Source organism: Sebastes umbrosus, chromosome 14 (genome assembly GCF_015220745.1).
Source record: "Sebastes umbrosus isolate fSebUmb1 chromosome 14, fSebUmb1.pri, whole genome shotgun sequence".
Classification (NCBI taxonomy): Eukaryota; Metazoa; Chordata; class Actinopteri; order Perciformes; family Sebastidae; genus Sebastes; species Sebastes umbrosus.
In genome coordinates, this window is record NC_051282.1 from 26980836 (window position 1) to 27000896 (window position 20061).

The 20061-nt window shown below is 42.5% G+C and overlaps 1 protein-coding gene across 1 annotated transcript in view; it reads left to right on the forward strand.

Moving 5' to 3' along the window:
• Window positions 1–20061, forward strand: part of coro7 (coronin 7) — a 136258-nt gene that overhangs the window by 15512 nt on the left and 100685 nt on the right. The window lies entirely within an intron of this gene.

Consider the following 20061-nt stretch of genomic DNA (forward strand, 5'->3'; position numbering starts at 1 on the left):
TTTTGCAACCAGAGGAGTCGCCCCCTGCTGGCTGTTAGAAAGAATGCAAGCTTAAGGCACTTCAGCTTTGGCTTCACTTTTCAAATCCGGAGTTGCCGACTGGTACAGACACAACTTTATATAGCCACATTTAAGGAAAACATTATAGTCCCTGTCACTCCACTGCCATTAACTGCGAGTGTGTGTTTTTTTCCACCCAGCGTGTAGGGATAAACATGTTGACAGTAACCCAGCTCACCACCGGCCACTCTCGGTGATTCATCTACTATTGATTTATGGATGTGCTGCAGTCCTTGCTCTCCTCTTCCCACGGGTACCCTTCCCACACTAGCCCAGTACGACCATGAACCTCTCCACTCTCACCGCTCTCTCTTTTCCTCATTGGAAACCTCTCACCAATGTCAACCAGGCCTGAGCCAATAGGACTCCGTCACAACCAGCAGCAATGAGGAAGTGGAGCGGTGGAGAGTTTGTGTGTTGAAGATGAAGATATAAAGAGGGGTGGCGGCGGCGAGTGTTGTGAGAGGCTGGTCAATGCAGAGCAAATATTCTCACACTTTTTTCAGTGGTGGACCTCCCAGGGTGTTTTAATTACTGGGATGCGTGGTCTGCCTGTAGACCGAGCACTCTCTCATTTGTAAATATGAGGAATCCTGTGAAAACACCACGTGCCGCAGCAGATTAAAGTTTAGACTACAGACATACCTGGAAGGCACATCACCCTGTATGGAAGTCAGGAGGAGGATGACTGCATATTTGTGTATGTTCATGCGTCCGTGTCTCTGCATATGATTGTGAGCGTTGTTTGGTATGTGAAACTTTGACACCTCTGTGAAAGGCGTACTGTTTCACAGGTAGGTGATGTCATTGACTCTGACAGGGAGGCAGTCAGCAGTGAAAAAAAAAAAGGTACATGTGTATTATTTTCTTTGTGGCACACGTAGAAACGAGTGCAGCGCATGTGCGTCCGTGTTTGCTTAAGTAACTTGAGCTTAGTCAGCTGGCTCCTCTCCAGTGTTTGAACCTTGATGTTTACATCAGGTGTGTCGGTGTTGAAGTCCTTTGTAACACACTGCTTTTCAGCAGCCTGTTTTGGAATTCTTCTCCTTTGTAAAGGCTCTGTCTCTTTTTTTCACCAGACAATGCAAACATCAAGCGCAGCTTTTCAGCAGCGCTCCACATCACCCGAATAAATGCTATCCCCAGTCCTCGGCCACTCAGCATGACAAATTGAAGCAATTCAAATAAAATTGCACTAAAGTTGGATGTAAATTACTTTTTGCAGCCAAAGGGTCTCATTAGTTTAGATTGAATCAGTGTTTGGGTAGTCTGTGTGTCTGAAACAGTCTCCAGTAAGAGCCCAGTGGTTACTGGTGGTGGGCTGCTGGGACATTCCAGCCAAGTCTATGGCAATTTTTAACTTCACTAGATCGCTGTCAGTGGTGAGCAACAGGCCCTATGAGGGAGAAAGAGAGGAATGATGTTACAAAGGTCTTAAGGCAGATTTGAATCCAAGAATATGTTTTAAGTTTCAGCTTTTAGGTATGTGCTTCACACCAACTCCTGGACTGCCTGTACTGTACTTACTTTTTACTGAACTACATGTATCTGTTATTTATAGTTACATTGTACACTTTTAAAATAATATAATATTTGATGATATAACTTACTTTTACTTTTGATACTTTAAGTACATTTTTGCTGTTAATACATATCTACTTACCTTTACTTGAGTCGGGGCGCTTTCACAAGCCAGCATGGAATGGCAATGGAATTGCGTTGCTAGGCAACAGTTTGGGTCCATGTTTACTTCCTGTCAGCTGATGTCATTCACACACTAACTGCAACAGGAAATAAACTGGGACACATTTAGTGTGTTTACGTTTAAAACTGTGAAATGGTCTATATATTGTAGATTTGTGACATCACAAATGGACAGAAATCCTAACGGCTTGTTTCAAACGCACAGTTTCTGAATACGGGCTGTGTGTATTTCTCCATGGATTGAATGTTTTGACACTTTCAAAGTAGTTATATATCACTTAAACCTGCTTTATAACATAAAAGACATGAAAATCTCACTTTTTACAATATGGGACCTTTAACATGAGTGGGAGAGGACGGACCTGGACTTCTGAAGAAGTCCGATGTTTGCTTGACATCTGGGCCGAAGAGAACTTAAAGAATATGATCAATGAAGTCCACAAAAATAGTGATGTTTGACAAGTCATTCAGGAAACTGGAGGGGATTCGTGTACACAGTAGATCAGTGACGAGTCGAAGTGAAAACACTTTGACAGCAATATTTTAAGCTCCACGATTTCCTGCATAGAAGTGGCAGCTCTTGAAATGGAAATCGTTGTATTGCTACTTTTAATAAAGTAAATGATCTGAATACTTCTTCCACCACTGTGGGCTGTTGACTGGTACTGGGCCACAGAATATTTGCCACCAGACCGCAAGAAATGTTTTTATATAGACCATTTCACAGTTCTAAAATGTGTCCTAGTTTATTTCCTGTTGCAGTGTATGTGAATGACATCAGCTGACAGGAAGTAAACATGGACCCAAGCTGTTGCCTAGCAACGCAATTCCATTGAAACACTCTATAGCTTTTGTCTGTGTGTGTGGACACTACCTGAGTGTTGCTGAGAGATCTATGTTTATTTTCTTTTATTTATTTATAAGAAATCACAATGAAAGACGGCCAATTAAAGTTTTTCAGTTTCGCTTTTATGGCCACTCTCTCTTTTGTATGATCTCTTTTCTCTCTGTCTTTCTCCCTCTTCTTCTCTTTTTCTGTCATTTTCAAACTCGGTATCAAGGCAGAGCCCACAAGAAGACAAATGGCAAAACTAATAGCAAAATTGTCAATTTAAAAATGGTCTGTGGTGTAAAAAAATAAAATAAAAATAAAAAAGGCTTTAGACCGCTGGGCCACCAGGACAGAGAGAGACCGTTGAGCCAAGTCTGCTACAGTCTCTCTGCTCTCTTTCTTCCCCACTCTCTCATTAATCCTTCTGGTCTCAGTGCCATGGAGAGAGGAGGACCAACGAGAGGAGAAACCTGAGTCAGCACGCCTGTCCTCCTCTGCACCCCACACATGGCTTCACCACCTCAAACCAGAGAAGAGTTAGGAGCCAGATCAAAGTTATTAGAGGGTTGCTCTTCCCTTTTTTAGTTTTGCTTGTTCTCTCTATAGCTCTCTGAAATAGCCAAAGTCCTGCTTCAGTTTGGAGTCCTCTGAGCCTCACCCTGACAGCTTTCAGATGTTCAACTCTCTCTCTCTCTCTCTAGAGAATGGGAGAGCCCGTGCAGCTCCTATTAACACCCCATCTGCTGAAGGAGGGTTTAAAGGGTGCGGGCGATGAATCCTAAACACACTGAAACATGATGAGGCCAGTAATGTGGATGTATAGAAGAGTGTGAAGCTCTGATTTCTACACGGGACCAGCAAAGCAATGTTCAACACCATAAAACACAACATAATAACACAACATTTCACATTGTATCAGCGGTTACGAGAAGACTCCACGAAATTGTTAGCTTATGCGTGATCCGAGGGTCACTGCCATTTTCTCCAGTTTGCAGTTTTTGGATCAGTTTGTTGTTGTAGATGTGATGTGATGGGAGGGAAAAGCCAACCTGCCCACAAAGTAAACAGAGACGGGCAGAGAAGTGTCCAAGCTATTTACATTTGTAACCTCACTTGAGAGAGTCAGTCAGTTTGTCCTCATCAAGAGAAGCCGCAAGTCTTCTCCGAAAAAATCGCTGGGGGAAGGATATCTCACGCCAGCTGCAGAGCGTTACAGTGTAACGTCGTAGTTTTTGTTTTTTGAGGTGGCAGTGTTTATATTTTCTTGTAATACACAAACAAAGGGTGCTGTGGGGCGCTTTCACAAGCCAACATTTAGTTTGTTTTAATCAAACTCTTGTGCAGTTTGTTTGGGCGGTTATGAACTCAGTAATCGTTCTCTGGTGCGGACCAAAACGACCCGTCCGAGACCGCTTGTGAGAGGTTGTCTCGGATTGTTTCCAAGCGACCAAAACGCAGGCTGCCTGTGTGGGCATTTGTTGAGATGGACACAGGTAAACGACAGGTTGACATGAGTGAGAGAGGACTGACCTGGATATCTGCAGAAGTCCGATGTTTGCTTGACATCTGGGCTGAAGAGAACACACAAAATAGTAACGTTTATAAAGTCATAAACTGGAGGAGAAGGGATTAGTGCGCTGTCAATCAGTGCCGAGTGAAAGTATCAAAGTCCGCGATTCCCTGCATAGAAGTGGCAGCTCTACAGATGAAAAAGATCAATTTGCTCCTTCGTGCACGCCCCTCATCAACTTATTTTAAAAATTTGGTTAGCTCTAATTTGTGCACTGTGAAACCGAACCAGACTAAATAGAAAATTAACCAAAAGTATTAGATTCGGACCAGCCCTTAAAACAACCAGATCAGAGACAAAAGGTACCTGTGATGTTGCATGCAATATGTGCTATTTACTGTATTTATTTTAGGGCTGCCCCCCTCTAAGCCGATTAGTCGACTAATCGGTCGTTTTGGTCTCAGTTGACTTAGATTTCTTTGGTCAATTAGTCATTTTTCATGCTGAATGACTTATTTCCAAGAAACTTATGAGCACATCTCTGGTAAACACCAGATTTAGAGTGGTGCTTTTGTGTGATTCTTTGTCGAGAAACTCAGTTTCACAGATCTGTCGATTAAATCAACTAATGGATTCGTCGACAAAATGAGTGTTAGTCGACTAAGAATTTTTTGGTCGAGGACAGCCCTACTTTATTTCCATCAAATGTTGTTTTTTATCCATGCTTTTCTTGTACCATCATTAGTGTTTGTCCCATAGTCCAAAGTGTTACTCAGGAGACAAAGCTCCTTGGTAAAGTTACATGCTATTGCTGATACATGTTTGTTTTTTTTACATTAAAAGCTGGGATGGTAACCCTGAATGCACCGTGAGGCTAGTCTGTGTTATTTGGGCAGGAGGTGTACCTACATGCCCCCCAACCCTCCGAGGATCCAGCCCCTGAAAACTGAGAAACCAGCGTCCATTGGTTTCCTGCTTCCACCCATGGCAGCGTAGTCGAGTGGGGCTGGCTCATCCCTGTGGCCAGCACTGAACTGGGTTCTCCCCTAGCCAGGTGGGGTAAATATAGGCCCTAATTACAGCCCTTGCCCTCGCTGTATTTATGGGAAATAAGACTGTGCAGGGTAATTAAGGTCTTGGACAGGAGGAGCAGTATATACTGCATCTGTAATCAGTGCAAGTGTGTATGTACGCGCGCGAGCATGCAGACGGTTGTATTTAGGTAGTTGGCACACGCGTGGAGAGTGCATGTGCGTACATGTGGCATCCTTTCGCTGAAGAGCGGATTGAATTTCAGATTTGAGTTTTGTTTTGTTGTCTGTTTTGCACGACTTTCTTTTCTTCCCCCCAGTCTGTCCATTAATCGGGCACTTCAACAAATGTTTTATATTTATCCTCCAACCAACCCGATCTCATGGGAAGGCGTATAAATAGCCCGATATTACAACGACATGTGTCCTGAGGATGCATTTTAGTATTTATATTTAGTATTGAAAATGAATTAACAACACAAAACAATAACAAATATTGTCCAGAAACCCTCACAGGTACTGCATTTAGCATAAAACATATGCTCAAATCATAACATGGCAAACTGCAGCCCAACAGGCAACAACAGCTGTCAGTGTGTCAGTGTGCTGACTTCACTATGACTTGCCCCAAACTGCATGTGATTATCATAAAGTGGGCATGTCTGTAAAGGGGAGACTCGTGGGTACCCATAGAACCCATTTTCAGGTCAAAGGACCCTTTTGAAAATGCCCATGCCAAAATGTAGTTTGGAGCGTTATTTAACCTCCTTGTCGACAAGCTAGTATGACAAGGTTGGTACCAATGGATTCCTTAGGGTTTTTTAGTTTCATATGATGCCAGTATCTTCACTCTGAAGCCGCTACAACCTAAAAATCGCAAGTTGCGAAAATGCGTTAAAGAAATTAGTGCCGTTAAAACAAATTTGCGTTATTTATACGCCGATTTTCTCGTGTTGTTTATACGCCATGCAACAAAACTACGGTAATGTCTGCAGTTAGGTTTATGCAACAAAACCACATAGTTAGGTTTAGGAAAAACATCATAGTTGGGCTTAAAATAAGTAACGTAAACTAAGTAAAATACGTACGGAAACAATGTACCATAACTACGGAAGTGATGTCACAATTGTCACTAATGTAACTTACAAAAAAACACCGGTCTCCTTTTTGAAAGTCCTGTGTTGGTTGGATCCGTCCACCTCCCCTCCCACCTGCCATAAGCGGTCTTACTCACTTTTTATTCTACGTCACTAGCGATAAGCGAAGCATATTTACACGGATGCGTTTACATTGCACTCAGTACGCGGTGTACACATGACCAGCAAAAATCAAGAAAAGGCGTTAAGAGTTACAACTTAGTGCTATTAAGTTGTCTTATTAGTGTGGCAAAACTTTTCAAATAATTAAAATTGACCCAAATCAATTAAAGCATTTGAATTTGTTTCCAGATATAAATCAGACACAGTGTGTGAAGGATAACAACGTGCTGAATCATCAAGCACCAAAGATAAACATTATATGGAGCGTTAAAGCTGTGTTTTACTCTCTTTGCTATTCTGGGTTGTGCCCTCGCTGCCATAACATCCCTACACTGGCCTCTTGTTTTCAGATGAGTTTCTTTCACGTCTCCATGTAGTTAGGCCGCCGCCCTGCTTTCCTGTACTGAGCTACCCGCCTGCTCAGACTCGGCACACAGCGAGAGAAAAAAGGGCTGACCTGCTCCTAATGGGACAAGCAGTTTTATGGATGTAAGGACACGTGCCTCAGCGGGCATTTGTGTCTCCTCTCTCCTTTCTTATTGTTTCTTCTGATCTGTCCCCAATGTCTGTGTATTTGCTGAGTGTGTGGTTCCGTATGCGAGTGTGTGTATAGTACCATGTGTGCTTCAAATTACAGTGCTGAAAATACCCCTCATAGTTTTGGGCCAGCGCTGGCCGTATAGCTGTCGATCTGCGGTCGCTGGAAGAGGAGGGAGACAGGAAAAGGGAATAGTTTGCTGAACTCGGGGGCCAGATTCCTCTTTTTCAGCTCGAGCTTCTGCTGCTTTGGGTGAAATTAGAGAGGACCACGGGCTGGAATGGGTTTGGACTTGAAGAGGGAGCGCTGGGCAGGGCCAAGGAAAAGCACAGCGGTTTCACTGCTATAGGTGGCTGAGAGCAGCCATTCATACCATCTTTTATATCCTGCCATAAATTACACAGACTGGACTCCCTGGTAGGTGCGTGTGTGTGCGTGTGTCTCCATGCTTCTCATTACAGGCAAAATAAACTACATTTATACGCCTGTTTTATCGATGCGTCTTTGAATTCTTATGATCTGAAAAGAGGTTGGGGCGTGTTTGAGAAGTGGGGTCAGGTGTAGATGCGTGTCCATGCTCACATTTGTTATTACAGGATAAACTACCGACGGTCATGGTGAGCTTAGTGAGTATTAGTTAGTTCTGTAAATAGTTAATTAATTTGTTATTAGTTCATATGTAGCTATTAGTTAGTTAATGGTTAGTTAATAGATAGATAACTTTTAGTTCATAAATTAGTTCATAGTTAACAGTTAGTTACTTATTAGTATAAGTTCATAGTTAGTTAGTTAATTCATAGTTAATACTTAGTTATAAGTTAGTTTGTAGTTAATAGATAGTCATTATTAGTTCAAAGTTAATAGATAGTTATTATTAGTTCATAGTTAATAGTTATACCATAGATAGTTATTAGTTAATTCATAGTTACTACTTAGTAATAAGTTAGTTTGTAGTTAATAGTTAGTCAATAGTTAGTTAATTTGTTATTAGTTCATACTTTATAGTAAGTTCAATTAAGTTAGTTATTAGTTAATAGTTTATTAGTCAATAGTTAGTTCATAGCTAATTAATAATTAGTTAATAGTTACTTAACTGTTAAAAACATGTTGTGAATTTTATAAATTATTACATCTAACTTTTAAGTTAAGTTTGACTTTTGGTCTTAACAAAGCTCTGGTGTTTTTGGAAAGGTTTGGATCTCACGAGTTGGAAACAGCGCAGCCACCACTGAAATGTAATTCTACAAATATTATAATAATTATATTAGTGTAGCCTAAAATGTATCTGCAATTGTGCAGTAATACCGGGTTTAAACAGAATGAATAGATATGCAAAAAAAAAAAGAAGCTGCGCAGCATTCAAATGTTGATTTAGCATTTGAATGTCAACGTTATGAATGAAGCTCGGAAGCTTATGACTATTCGGTACAGCCCTACAATTGTCTTAAATTGATGAGTTTCACACTCTCTTCACTGATTAAGAGGGCACTCCATGTAGTCGTCCATTGACGCTGCATTATGCACACGCCTACTGCCGGGTACTGCCTGTGAGGCGATGCGTAATACACGGAGACATCTGCCTCAAACCGGCGCTGTTTAGCTGGAGAGGGCCTGCAAATTTGAAGTAGTCTACGTCTACACTTGCACACACTGAACGCAGACAGAGGAGTGTGTGCACTGTTCACATGAGGCGTAAAAAAAAAACGTATTCTTGGACTCGTCATGACACATCTTGTTAGAAAATACATGCGTGAGGTAAGTGAGACAGAGGATTTTGTGTTTTCCTCAACATAAATAAAAACATTTCCACCACAAATGAGTGCATAAAGATTCACCAGCATGCAGACAATGAAGTGTTTGTGTTACTATCTGAATAATGCACCCTTTAAATAGCAGGAAAACACTTCGTCATTGACTTTGGAGCAGGTTTTTGTTGGTCAGTGGCACAATCGCTTTTTTATTGCCTCAAGACAGCAATACACCAACAATACGCCTGACCACACCTAATTTTAAGAGCAACACGCCCATGGGCGCAAGTAAATTTGCCACTTACAAAACGTGGGCGCTGGCCGTGAAAACGATTAACAGACGTTTTATAGAGTAATTATTTTAATTGAAATAATAACACACAAATTAATCAAATAACTGGCTGCAGGCTCTTAGATTTGAGCCGCAGGTTGAGGGCGAGCTCAAAGACACATTCATCCATCAGGGCTCAAAAGAATGTCATAAAATGTTTTTAATGTATTTCAAATATGTCAACACATGTGGAATTTCCATTCTCAGTCCCAAAAATGCTCAGTATTCTGTTGTACCAACAAATGATTTCTTCTCACATAATGTCAACGCTTGCCAGAGAATGAGATTTTGATACTTCCCGCAGAATGAAAGTTGTTTAGAGTTTGGCGCACGTCTAGTACTAACACCACAGGGATACAGAGTCAACATTATGAAATGTGAAAAATAATGTCGGTAAAGGACGGGGGGGGGCTTTCTCCAAGAATATGCCACAACCTTAACTCAACGCTGGGCTCCACATTCCAGCTACACAAACTGCATAATAAGGTTAACTGAAAGCGAGCCAAAAATGCTTCTGTGTTTTAAAAACTATTCCTGCAGCCAACATACCCGACCCTCATGCTCGTTGGCTGGAACAAGACCATGCGTGATAACATGTGATTTAATGGCCAGTCTCTCATACACTGTTCCTGCATGTGTGGTGTGGCTGTTAAACACAGATTTGTACTGCTGAATACGTGTTTCACCTCAATTTCTCTTTTCCAAATGTAAACATGACATAGCAGAAATATTCCTCTGTACACACAGCGGCATTCTCCTCATAATATTTCATCTCAGCAGTAACACAGGAGTGCAAGATAAGATATAAACACATTTTATTTTCTTCATAGCAGCACCATGATGCACTCACATCCTCCCCTGCTTGTAGAAATATCAGGGCTTTTTAATAAAGACCGAAAAACATCTGGTAAGAAATGTGTCTTTAATTGTGCAAAGGTCAAACTGCCAATTAGTAGGTTGATCCCCATCTAACCGTTGAAATCCCTTTGACCTTTGACCTTCTCATGGCTGATAATAATGTACCTTTATGTCACTTCTTATTAGTCAGAGCTTGGCTTGACATTCCAACCTGCTGCATCAAAACACATTTATGCACATGTTAAAATACCAATATGAGTTCATCTCTGCAGCTCTGTTTCTTCTTTAACATCGTCTTTTTCTGTCCCTCTGGACAAGCTGCCATTACTGCATTGGTAGGCTGTGTGTCTGGCCTCTCCGGTCGAGCTTTCGCTGCGGGGTCGCAGGTTTCCACCCGGCACTGCTGCGCCGCAAACACATGCTGTTACTACTCCGTCCTCTGCACGGCGATTGCCTCAATAATGTTACGGTTCCCTTATAGCATTGGATTAAAAGCCAAAATATTGCCAAATAGGCGCTTTTGCTTTTCGCTTTGACACTAAATCCGCCATCGTCTTGTCTGTCAGCTCTCTCTCATCCAGTGTGTAAATCTGACTCCTGCTACTCTGAGCTGAGACTCCGTACGGAGCAGACACTTTCTCTTTCAGTTTGTGGCGTCCGCCATCCGATTATTTATCGATAACACAGCGCTGATACGCAAAAATTAACTAACTGGGTTTTATCTCTATAAAAAAGACAAAACAGCGGTGGGGGCGGTGGGCAGGTAATGTAATCGGTGTGTGCCCGAACACTGTGTAACACAGGTAACACCGGTAACACCGACTACCACGCCTACTACTCACCCTCTTTCCCAAACACCCCCATGCATGGTGTATTGTGCCTGTATCTTTCTCTGACTGACCCTGCTGGGTTCAATAGCCAGTGTTTAACTCAGCCCAGATGTTGTGCCCTCCCTCCTTTTACTTCTGTCTTTCTTCTCCTCTCGCTCCATCTTTCAGCTCCCTGTGTTACGGGCCGCCCCTCTGCCAGTGTTCGTTATAGTTTGAATGATTCTGGCAGAGCTGAGAGGAGTCTTTCCTAATGAGGGAACAGGATTTCTGCTGTCCTGGACAGCTGGGCAAAACAGTGGCATACAATCTGGATATTCCATTGCCGCACTGGACGGAGTCTGTCTCAATTACGATTGATACATCAGTGCTTAGTTTTTACGACTTAACTCAACTATGTGCTTATTTTCATTGTAAACTAAGAGATAATCTTGCCTTGGGTTGGGTTTGATGTCATGTTTGAATTATGTTTTGTGCGTGTGGGTATAAACAGAGGGATGGGATAATGAATGTCGGTCAGTCTGGTTGCTGGAAAAGTAGCTGAAGGGGTCAAGAAGTGCAGGTTTGAAAGAGACGGGGCTGAGGTCTGGAGTTTGAAGGGCTTTTTTAGCTGCTTTAGCAAATCAACAGGGCTGGTTTTTGTGTGTGCTCTGGGGGTAGAGCTGAAGTATTTCTTTGGTGGAAAGGGGTAAGAGTGGGTGCCAGCTGGCAGCGGCGGAGCTCTTTGCTCACATGTGTGCGTTGTTTGTGAGCGGGGGCCTCATTAGTGCGCTGGCTGCTCCGGGACTCAACTAATTACGGCCCTACGCACACATATGGGTGACACCTGGAGCCAGAAAAATTGATGACGATTAGCTGTTTTTTTTTCTCCTGCTGCATCCTGAGAGTGAAGAGTCATTATCAGGGGGGATTAGTGGCTTTGTCAGAGTCGACGGACGAGGAGCTGGAAGATTCAATGATGAAATAGTAATTGTTACTTGGTAAATGGGAGACACTTGTTTTGGGATGTGTCTGTCATCATTATTTGAATGCGAGAAGAAAAACTTTATGATTGATTTAATATAAGAAATGAATCACAACATTGACATCAGCACAGTTTCAGCATCTCACAGCTCCCATGTGCCTTCACTTCAGTTTCCCCTCTTTATCTCTACTTCACTTATCAGGAACTACAATGTGGCTTTAATCACCGTCGGCACCGCTCCGTTTACATCACCCATTTTATAAAAATAAAAAAAAGCAAATTGTGTCTCTGTCTTTACTTTAAACTTGGCCAAAGTCTTCATTCCATGAGGTGTTACAAGAGCACGTAGAATTCAGTCTTTTTTTGGCCTTTTCACAGCCAGAATTGGCTTGTTATTGATCTTCTTCGACAACAACATGCATTGTGTTAGTGGTATGATCCACAACAGATGGTTTTTGCACTTATTGTGTTTAGAGTTTTAAAAATGTGACCACAGATTGGACAAAAGTGTAGCGGGATTGTGTGCATCAGACCTCTTTTGGTCATCGTAGTGAGTTAAATACATTAGAAGGCTTGTGTGCATATAGTGACATACAGGTAAAAAACAATCATAGAGATGCACACTGATCTTTCCATTGAATCAGACCAAGCAGCATATAGCAGAACCTGTCAGACTGTCAGATGAGATCTACATATACATCCATATACAGTAGCCCCCCAAAGGACAGAGTGAGAACAAGTCACAGCTGAGACCAACCTCGGAGATGCCCCGAGGGAAATAAAGTGCAGCGTGGGCTCCATCCGCGTCGAGGCTAGCTGACCTTAGTTTGACCAAACGCTGGCGCGATTTCCATTATCCTCCATGTGCTATAGCTTAATCGTACTGGTGGTTAGCCAAGAGGTCAGACGGCGGTGCTGCATGTGAGAGGTGAGAGTTTTATGACAGACAGCCTGGTGAATTCATGCTGTACTTTTCTCAGTTAGACAACTAACCGGGGAGCATGCTCCCACAGAAAGAGAAGACTTATTGCCTACTAACAGAGTCTTAGATTGAAAAATCCTGTCTGACACTGATTACTGTAAGTCATTTATTGGTTGTATATCACCTGGTTGGTATTTGAGTTGGTCTACAAATAACTGCATTCGTAACAGTTTCCATTGTTTCAGCAATCTTCTGTAATTATTAGAAATAGCCAAAGCACTTCGCAATTTTCACATCTTTAATCCAATTCTTTACCACATGCTTGTTGAATGTAATATCAAACACATTATATTGTGAAAAAAATAAGATTGTATAATTATAGATAATTGGCAAAATAACAGAACACATCAAGCTGAATAACAGCAAAGTGGTATTTGACTGGAAGAAATTATAACCATAAATCATTGGTGAATGTTAACATTGCTAATATGATAATCTTATTAAAGAGCGAGTCCATTATCTTTATTTTTTTTAGGTTTTATATTGTTCTGTAGCTTCCAAGTGGTGTTCCTTATGTATTCAAACCTGAACATTCAACACAACAAGTATGTATCTTTTAGCGTCAAAATGCTATTTTCCCACAGCAAGTAAAGCGGTGAAAATATTCTAAATATAGCGTACACTTAAACTGATAATGATTTTTTTTTTTTTTTTGGTGGCCAAAATATGTTTTTCTGCTGCTCCTGTCGACAGCCGCTTTACCTCGCCGTCAGGAGGCCCCTTACGACGGGGAACTGAAGCCGTTATATCGCTCTCTTCAAAGCCACCAGACTCCATTCACAAAAGCAGTAATTTAACCTCACAGAACACGAGAGTATACATACAACCGCACCAAACTTAGCACAGCAAACTTTGACTCAGCTAGTGCTAGCGTGTACATTATTAATTACCTTATTGATTAGCTTACTTTGGAAACCTACGTCACTGCTTTTTGCAACGGCTGAGTGGGCGTTTCCATTTGAAAAAAACATAACAGAACGCAGATGGACCCGCCCTTTAAACTCCCAAACGCAGTTCAATTTAAGATTAATCTTTTTTTATTTTTTTATTTTACCACCTTGACTATTTTTCCATATTACATAATCTCAATCAACTTACCAAAGTCAAGCAAACTGACTCATCAGTCAGTCATGATCAGAGCTCATTTACATATTTGTGACTCAACCTTGTGTTTTATGAACCTTGAAGTAAATTCGATGTGTGTTTTAAAGTAAAGGGGAATAACTGGGTGTCTGTGGTTCAGTCGATGAGCCGCAGCTGCATACCTGCATTTGCGCTGAATGTTTTTCCTCTATGCTCACTGTTTCTGTGTGAGCATAGGGGCCCCCCGAAATCTGGCTCACACATGTCTTATAAATGCCACATCCTTTTCCAACAAAAAAAACTTCGCTAACTTAGGTCATCTTTTACTAATTGAGCTTCTTAAGACAACAGGTTCTGCTACAATTTGTGGTTTCATGCAAGAGCTAAATAGTTCTCCCTGAGTGAAGCTGTTGAGTGTCGGGGTAAAGTTAGCGTTTGGAGGGCCTGTCGTAGTGCGAGCAGCAGCAGGAGATTGAGCTGTTTGTTGGCATAGTGAAGATGAGGTAATTAATCAAGCTGTCTGTCAGCTGCACATAGCCGGGGGTCAACACTTGGGGGCTGTGGGTATTGGAACGATACCCAGAGGTTAAAAGATATAAAGATATTTGCGTGTTACATACTTGATATCATCGCACATTAATGTCCCTTTAGGCTAACACCTGCTGCTGTCATTGTAATCACATTAAACTTGTTTTTCTGCCATTCGTTGATGTGAATGATTTCTCCTTGAAGTGGATGCAGGAAAGTTCTAATATCGCACTTTGATTACAGCAAAGAAATAGTAGATTAAGGAAGGATTGTAAAACAAAAGAATAGCCTCCAGTATTTACACAGGGTCTCATGATTACGCACAAATTACATGAACATGACATGCCTTGCACACATGTGCCTCCCGAGCGAATCCCACTGTGCACAATCCATGCTTCTATACAAAAGCGTGGGGGTACTTTGAAGATGTGAAGCCTCTGTGAAGTGGTTTTCAGGGAGGGAGCAAAGCCAGCCAACTGTATCCGTCGCAGATAAATGACAACAGGCACCGGAGGGCTGGGTCGGGCTGCAGGGATTGAGGGGCTTCATGGTGTCTCCAACAGTGTGGGCATGATTAGCTGTGTGCTGCGTTGCTCCAACACACCCTCTCTTCATAAGAATCATCCCTTTGTTTTTACGGAGCAGGTCTGGCGTGCAGATTCTCATCAGCCCCGGGTGCTGTCGTCAGCTGCGTCACTCCTTCCTCTGTCATTAGTGCCCTGTCCTGCCCCCGTGGATCTCTGTTTGGATTTAAAGGACCGTAGCCACTAAGTGCATCTCTAGAATATTCACTGCTTGAACCTCCAACCACAATAACCATCCAAAAACCCCGGAGATCACCAAACATGCAGTTGAAATCTCCTCTGGCTCTCCAGTGCTTCTTTTGGACCGAAGCGCAGAATCGGGCGATTCAGTGGTGCCGTTAATCATGTTAGTTCCAGGAACCGACCAGCTCTGTGTGATGCTCCGATCCAAAACCAGCCTCCACGACCTTGGGTAGTTTTCCCAGACTGGAGGCCCCTGCCAGTAGGCACAGCACAGTTGGTGCCAGTCCCCACACAGTGCGGTGTGATTGGGTCCAATCTGTTGTCCCCCTCCCCCTCAGGCCCCAGAGAGGGCTGACCACAGCCCGAGCTGGCACGGGTTGCCTGGCTGGATTTCTGTCTGCCACACGGCCCAATTAGCGCCGTGGCTCAATAATCACAGCCTCTCTACCACTTCAGTGTTTCATTTCACTTTAGCAGGGCAGTTAAACTGATTTGTTCGCTTAGCCAGGACCAAAAATCACAATGCAAATCTGCCTCACTGCACCCGAAACTTAGTTGGGAGGAGTCCGATATGAGTTTGGAAAAGATTTTATGGCACATCCTGATGTGTGATTCATGACTCCACCAATAATATTGGACAACAACCATGGGATTAAGGGATTATTTACTTCCCATTATTCAATTTTTACACCACTAGTTTAGCTGGCCCTTTTCCTGGTTGCTTTTGGCCCGTTTCCTGGGTGTTCCATCAATCTATTATATTCAGGCAGATGTCTGTAATCATCCAAAATAAGCAAAATTAAAAAAACAAGTGATCCATGGTTAGATCTGTTGAGTGAATGATTGTGAGTGGATAGAAAGCAACCTGCACTGGCTAATGGATTTCACACCTGTCCCCTCAGATTTCTCAACGTGATGGATAAGATTACTTCTTCACCTCCGATACGCAGTGATTGCACTGTTTTAAACTTGTTTTTCTGGCCGTGCGTATATCCGTTCAACCTCATCGATCACTGTCATTTAGGCGATGTGGAAAGTATATGAATTTAAATGATGATAGAACAGAGACAGCAGCAAACAAATGACTGCAGCAGCAGTGGAGGTATGGTCGCGTACTGCCAGCTCTTGAAAGCCTACACCGGTGAGAAAGTGGGGTCTCCTGCACTGTGGCTACCAGAGCGCTTATACATACGTCTTCTTTCCTGCCTCATGGACAAACCACACGTCTTATACATCAATGCAGCCCTGAAATATCTTTCTTACCTTTACGATAGCTCTCTTTTTCTCCCGTTCACTCTCACAACTTTTCTTCCAAACACTTGGACATTCACTATGTCATCAGGGAACTGGTCTCTCGTTAAAGCCCCTTTTTCCATCTACCTCTTTGCCCCTCTTGATTTATTTTTCCATGGGGTAGAATGATTCCTGGGGCCAGTGTTTTTTCCTGCCCTCTTAAAACATAGGGTGACGTCTTTGCGGTGGGCAGTCAGTGGCGATCAGTCTTCATGGAAGTCGAGCCAGCTCTCTGGACAGAAACGTGTAATTATTGGTACAGAGATTCAGGATATCTTTGTAGAGAGTCTTAGGAGTAGAGCTGAAACAATGAGTTGATTGAAAGGAAATGAAGACTATTTTGATAATTGATTAATTGACCCTTTGCTAAGTCCCGCCCCTTGAACGCAGACAGGCCAATCATAGCGCAGCATGGGCCAGCTTCGACCAGGGTCCGACAACTATCTGGCTCTGCTTCATAGACTGTCATGCAATAATTTCAGATTTTCTTCATTTTCATGCTGGTTTTGTGGATTTCAAGCTAGTTATGGTTAAGCGTTGTGCCTGGGACATGTGTGATAGTGATAGTTGTTATATCTAGAGAGGTTGGAAGGAGATATGTTTGTAAAATGACTAGCAGAGTGCGTTTGCACCATCATTCACATCATTAACTAGGGTTAGCACTATGCTACGCTAGCTACTGAAGGTATTTTGAATGCGTACACATGCTGCTTTTGCTTTGTAATGATTGAACAGTTTTGTTACTTAATTTCATTGTCTCCTGTCTCGATCGCCAGGTAATGGGGGTTCTTTTTTTACACTGTGATCTGTAGGCTTTAGCTTCTGTCTTTATCTTTTAAAGCTGTTTTCACTGCTGAATCAGTTTGACATCCTGATATATCATCCAAATGCATATTGTAGACCTTTCTGTCTGCTTCTCTCTGAAATCGCTTTTTCGTTTTTCCAAAAATTAGATAATATTTATGCAGGGAGTGCAGTTAGTGACAGTGTGGCTCTATAGTAGCTCTGACAGCTTGACGGAGTAGCAGCAGAGGGGTGGGGCTTAGCGAAGGGTCAATTGTTCAAGAAACTAAATTGTCTCGTTCCAGCTTCTGAAGTGTGACGATTTGCTGCTTTTCTTAGTCTTATGTGATGGTATCTGAATACTACAGAATTTCTTTGGGTTTTGGACTGGTGGTCCAACAAGACGTCACCTATAACCCGACCCTGTCAGATGGTGTGTTTCACAGAACCATCTGAGAAGCCGTCATTGGAAACTGTTTGGAAAAGGACAGGCGCTTTAAAAAAAACACTTGGCAGCTGATTGGATGAACCATCTGTCAATCAAACTAACGAAAGCAAATGTGACTGAAGGCCAAAACATCGGCGTACTTTACCCGTTCAGTGCAGTTCTTTGCTCTTCTTTCAATGAAGAAATACTCTCCAGCTCTGATATAACTGACGCTATTGCAGCATCTATCTACGCTAACCTATTTAAGAGCCGCCATTGTTGTTTTGAACAAACAGTCGTCTCACACTGCTGTCTCACCGGGTCTCACACACACCTAAGCCACGCCCGTAGCTACAGTAGCTCCCCACAGGACGCTGATTGGTCCGTTGTCTGGCGAGCCGGACACAAACTCATTACTTGAAGCCTGACGAGATGGATTCTTGTGTAACATTTGATCCTGTGATTCTCTCGTCGCGTATAGGGCTCTGGTTGGCGTGTTTTTTTTTTAACATTTCATACACTAAACGATTGGTTGAGATAATAATCTGCAGATGTGAAAATAAGGACTTTATTTATGGGTAAATGTGGCTTTGGGATCTGTGGTTATTTGATTTTTCTGAGGCCAAAAGTGAAACAGTGGAAAACATCCATGACAGCACTGCACCTGTCACCTTAGATAAAGGAAATATAGGATATGTGATACGTGGGATATGAAGTATTTAGGGAGTGTGTAGGATGAAATTGAGGAAATCCCCCCCCGATCCCCATAAGATTGATGTGCCTTCTGTAAAACCAAGGGTGCACTATTCACCTCTTTTTTTTCACTATTTATCTCTCGTTCCGCCTCCGTGTCCTATCTTTATCCCTCCACGCTTGCTCCCATTAAGGCTAACAGGAAGAGTGCAGGGATAGAAAAGCAAAATGAGAGAAGACTTCTGGATATCTCATTCTAGCTGAATCTATATTTAACTGGGGATCAGTCCAGTTCGTATCACTCGTCCCTCCCCAGGGGGCTGCAGCAGGTCTGGCCTGGTGTCTGTAGACTAGACCTGGCCCCGTATCTGTGCTCAGAGGCCTGTTGGCTCACATGTCAGCTAGTTTTTTACTGCACAATGCTTTTCATTTGCTGACACAAAGGAAATGAGACAAGGGGGGGAAGAATGACTGCAGGCAAGCCAAATATGAAAAAAGGATGATGGCAGTAACAGTGTGGGAGTGAGTCAGTAGGAGTCATACTTAGCTGAAATGTTAAGGTACACATTGGTTATTGTGTATTTGTATTTTTTGAAATTGCATGTCCTGCATACGCTGACAGTCTTGTTCATCCGTCGTGAGGTCAACATGTATGACCCCTGCGTGTCAGTGGAGTCACTCCTCAGCTTTATGCTATTACAGCTGCACCTTAGGATTTACTCCGTGTTGTCATTTCCTTAGATTGCGCTCCCTGCCCAGTTTCTGACCTTGCACATTCATTTTCATCTTCAGGAAAGGGAGAGAGCAGAGGAAGGAGACGTATGGAAAAATAAGAGAAGGGCTTGTGGCTTCTGGACTTTTTTTTTTTGGAGAAATGAGCGAAATGTAAGATGGTTCCAATTAACGGAGAGAAAAAGTGGCGGTAGGCGGCCGAGCTAAATGAAAGAATAAAATGGCTGGTTTGATTTCCATCTTCTGACCCCCCTCCAGTTCTCTTCTTCTATCCTATTTCTAGAAGCCCGCCTGCTTCTGTAAAGTAAAGAGTTACATTCAAGATAGTGAATCCTGACTCAGAAACACAACTTAAATGGGCCATGAAGACAGAACAGGATGAAGAAAACCTAGTAATTGCTGAAAAGACTAATTTGCCATGGATAAAAAGACTGAGAGAGGGAGTCTGTTTCAGCGGTGATGAAAGCTGCAGAGCGACGGTTATTGATTAGTGGAGGGGAAATTAAAGGAAAAGAATGATGATTCTCTGAGAAGAGTGGAAAAACGGAGAGAGGCGAAAATGAGGAGCAGGTTGAAGAGATGAGTGGCTGCAGCTGGGCTTGTAGTGTTGCCTGTTAGACTCCACACAGCAAAGCAAGAAGAAGCAAACAGACTCCTTTTGTTACCATAGATTTGAGTTACAAGGCGGGGACAAAAAAATATACATATTCATCATTAAAAGTTTAAAAGTCTAGGCATCAAATTTAAATGAGTTACAGCCAGTGGACAACCTCCGGGTCTGAAAAGTGAAGCCAATGCTGAAGTGCCTTAAACTTGCATTCTCTCTAACAGCCAACAGGGGGCGACTCCTCTGGTTGCAAGAAAGAAGTCTGATTGTATAAGTCTATGAGAAAGTGAGCCTACTTCTCACTTGATTTATTTCCTCAGTAAACATTGTAAACATGAGTTTATGGTCTCAATCACTAGTTTCAAGTCTTCTTCAATACAGCATGATGTTCATTTAGTAAATTATGGTCCCATTTAGAGTCAAATAGACCATAGAGCAGGGGATGCTTTAGGGCTTGGCTACCTTGTGATTGACAGGTCGCTACCACGGTGTCGTCCGGTCTGG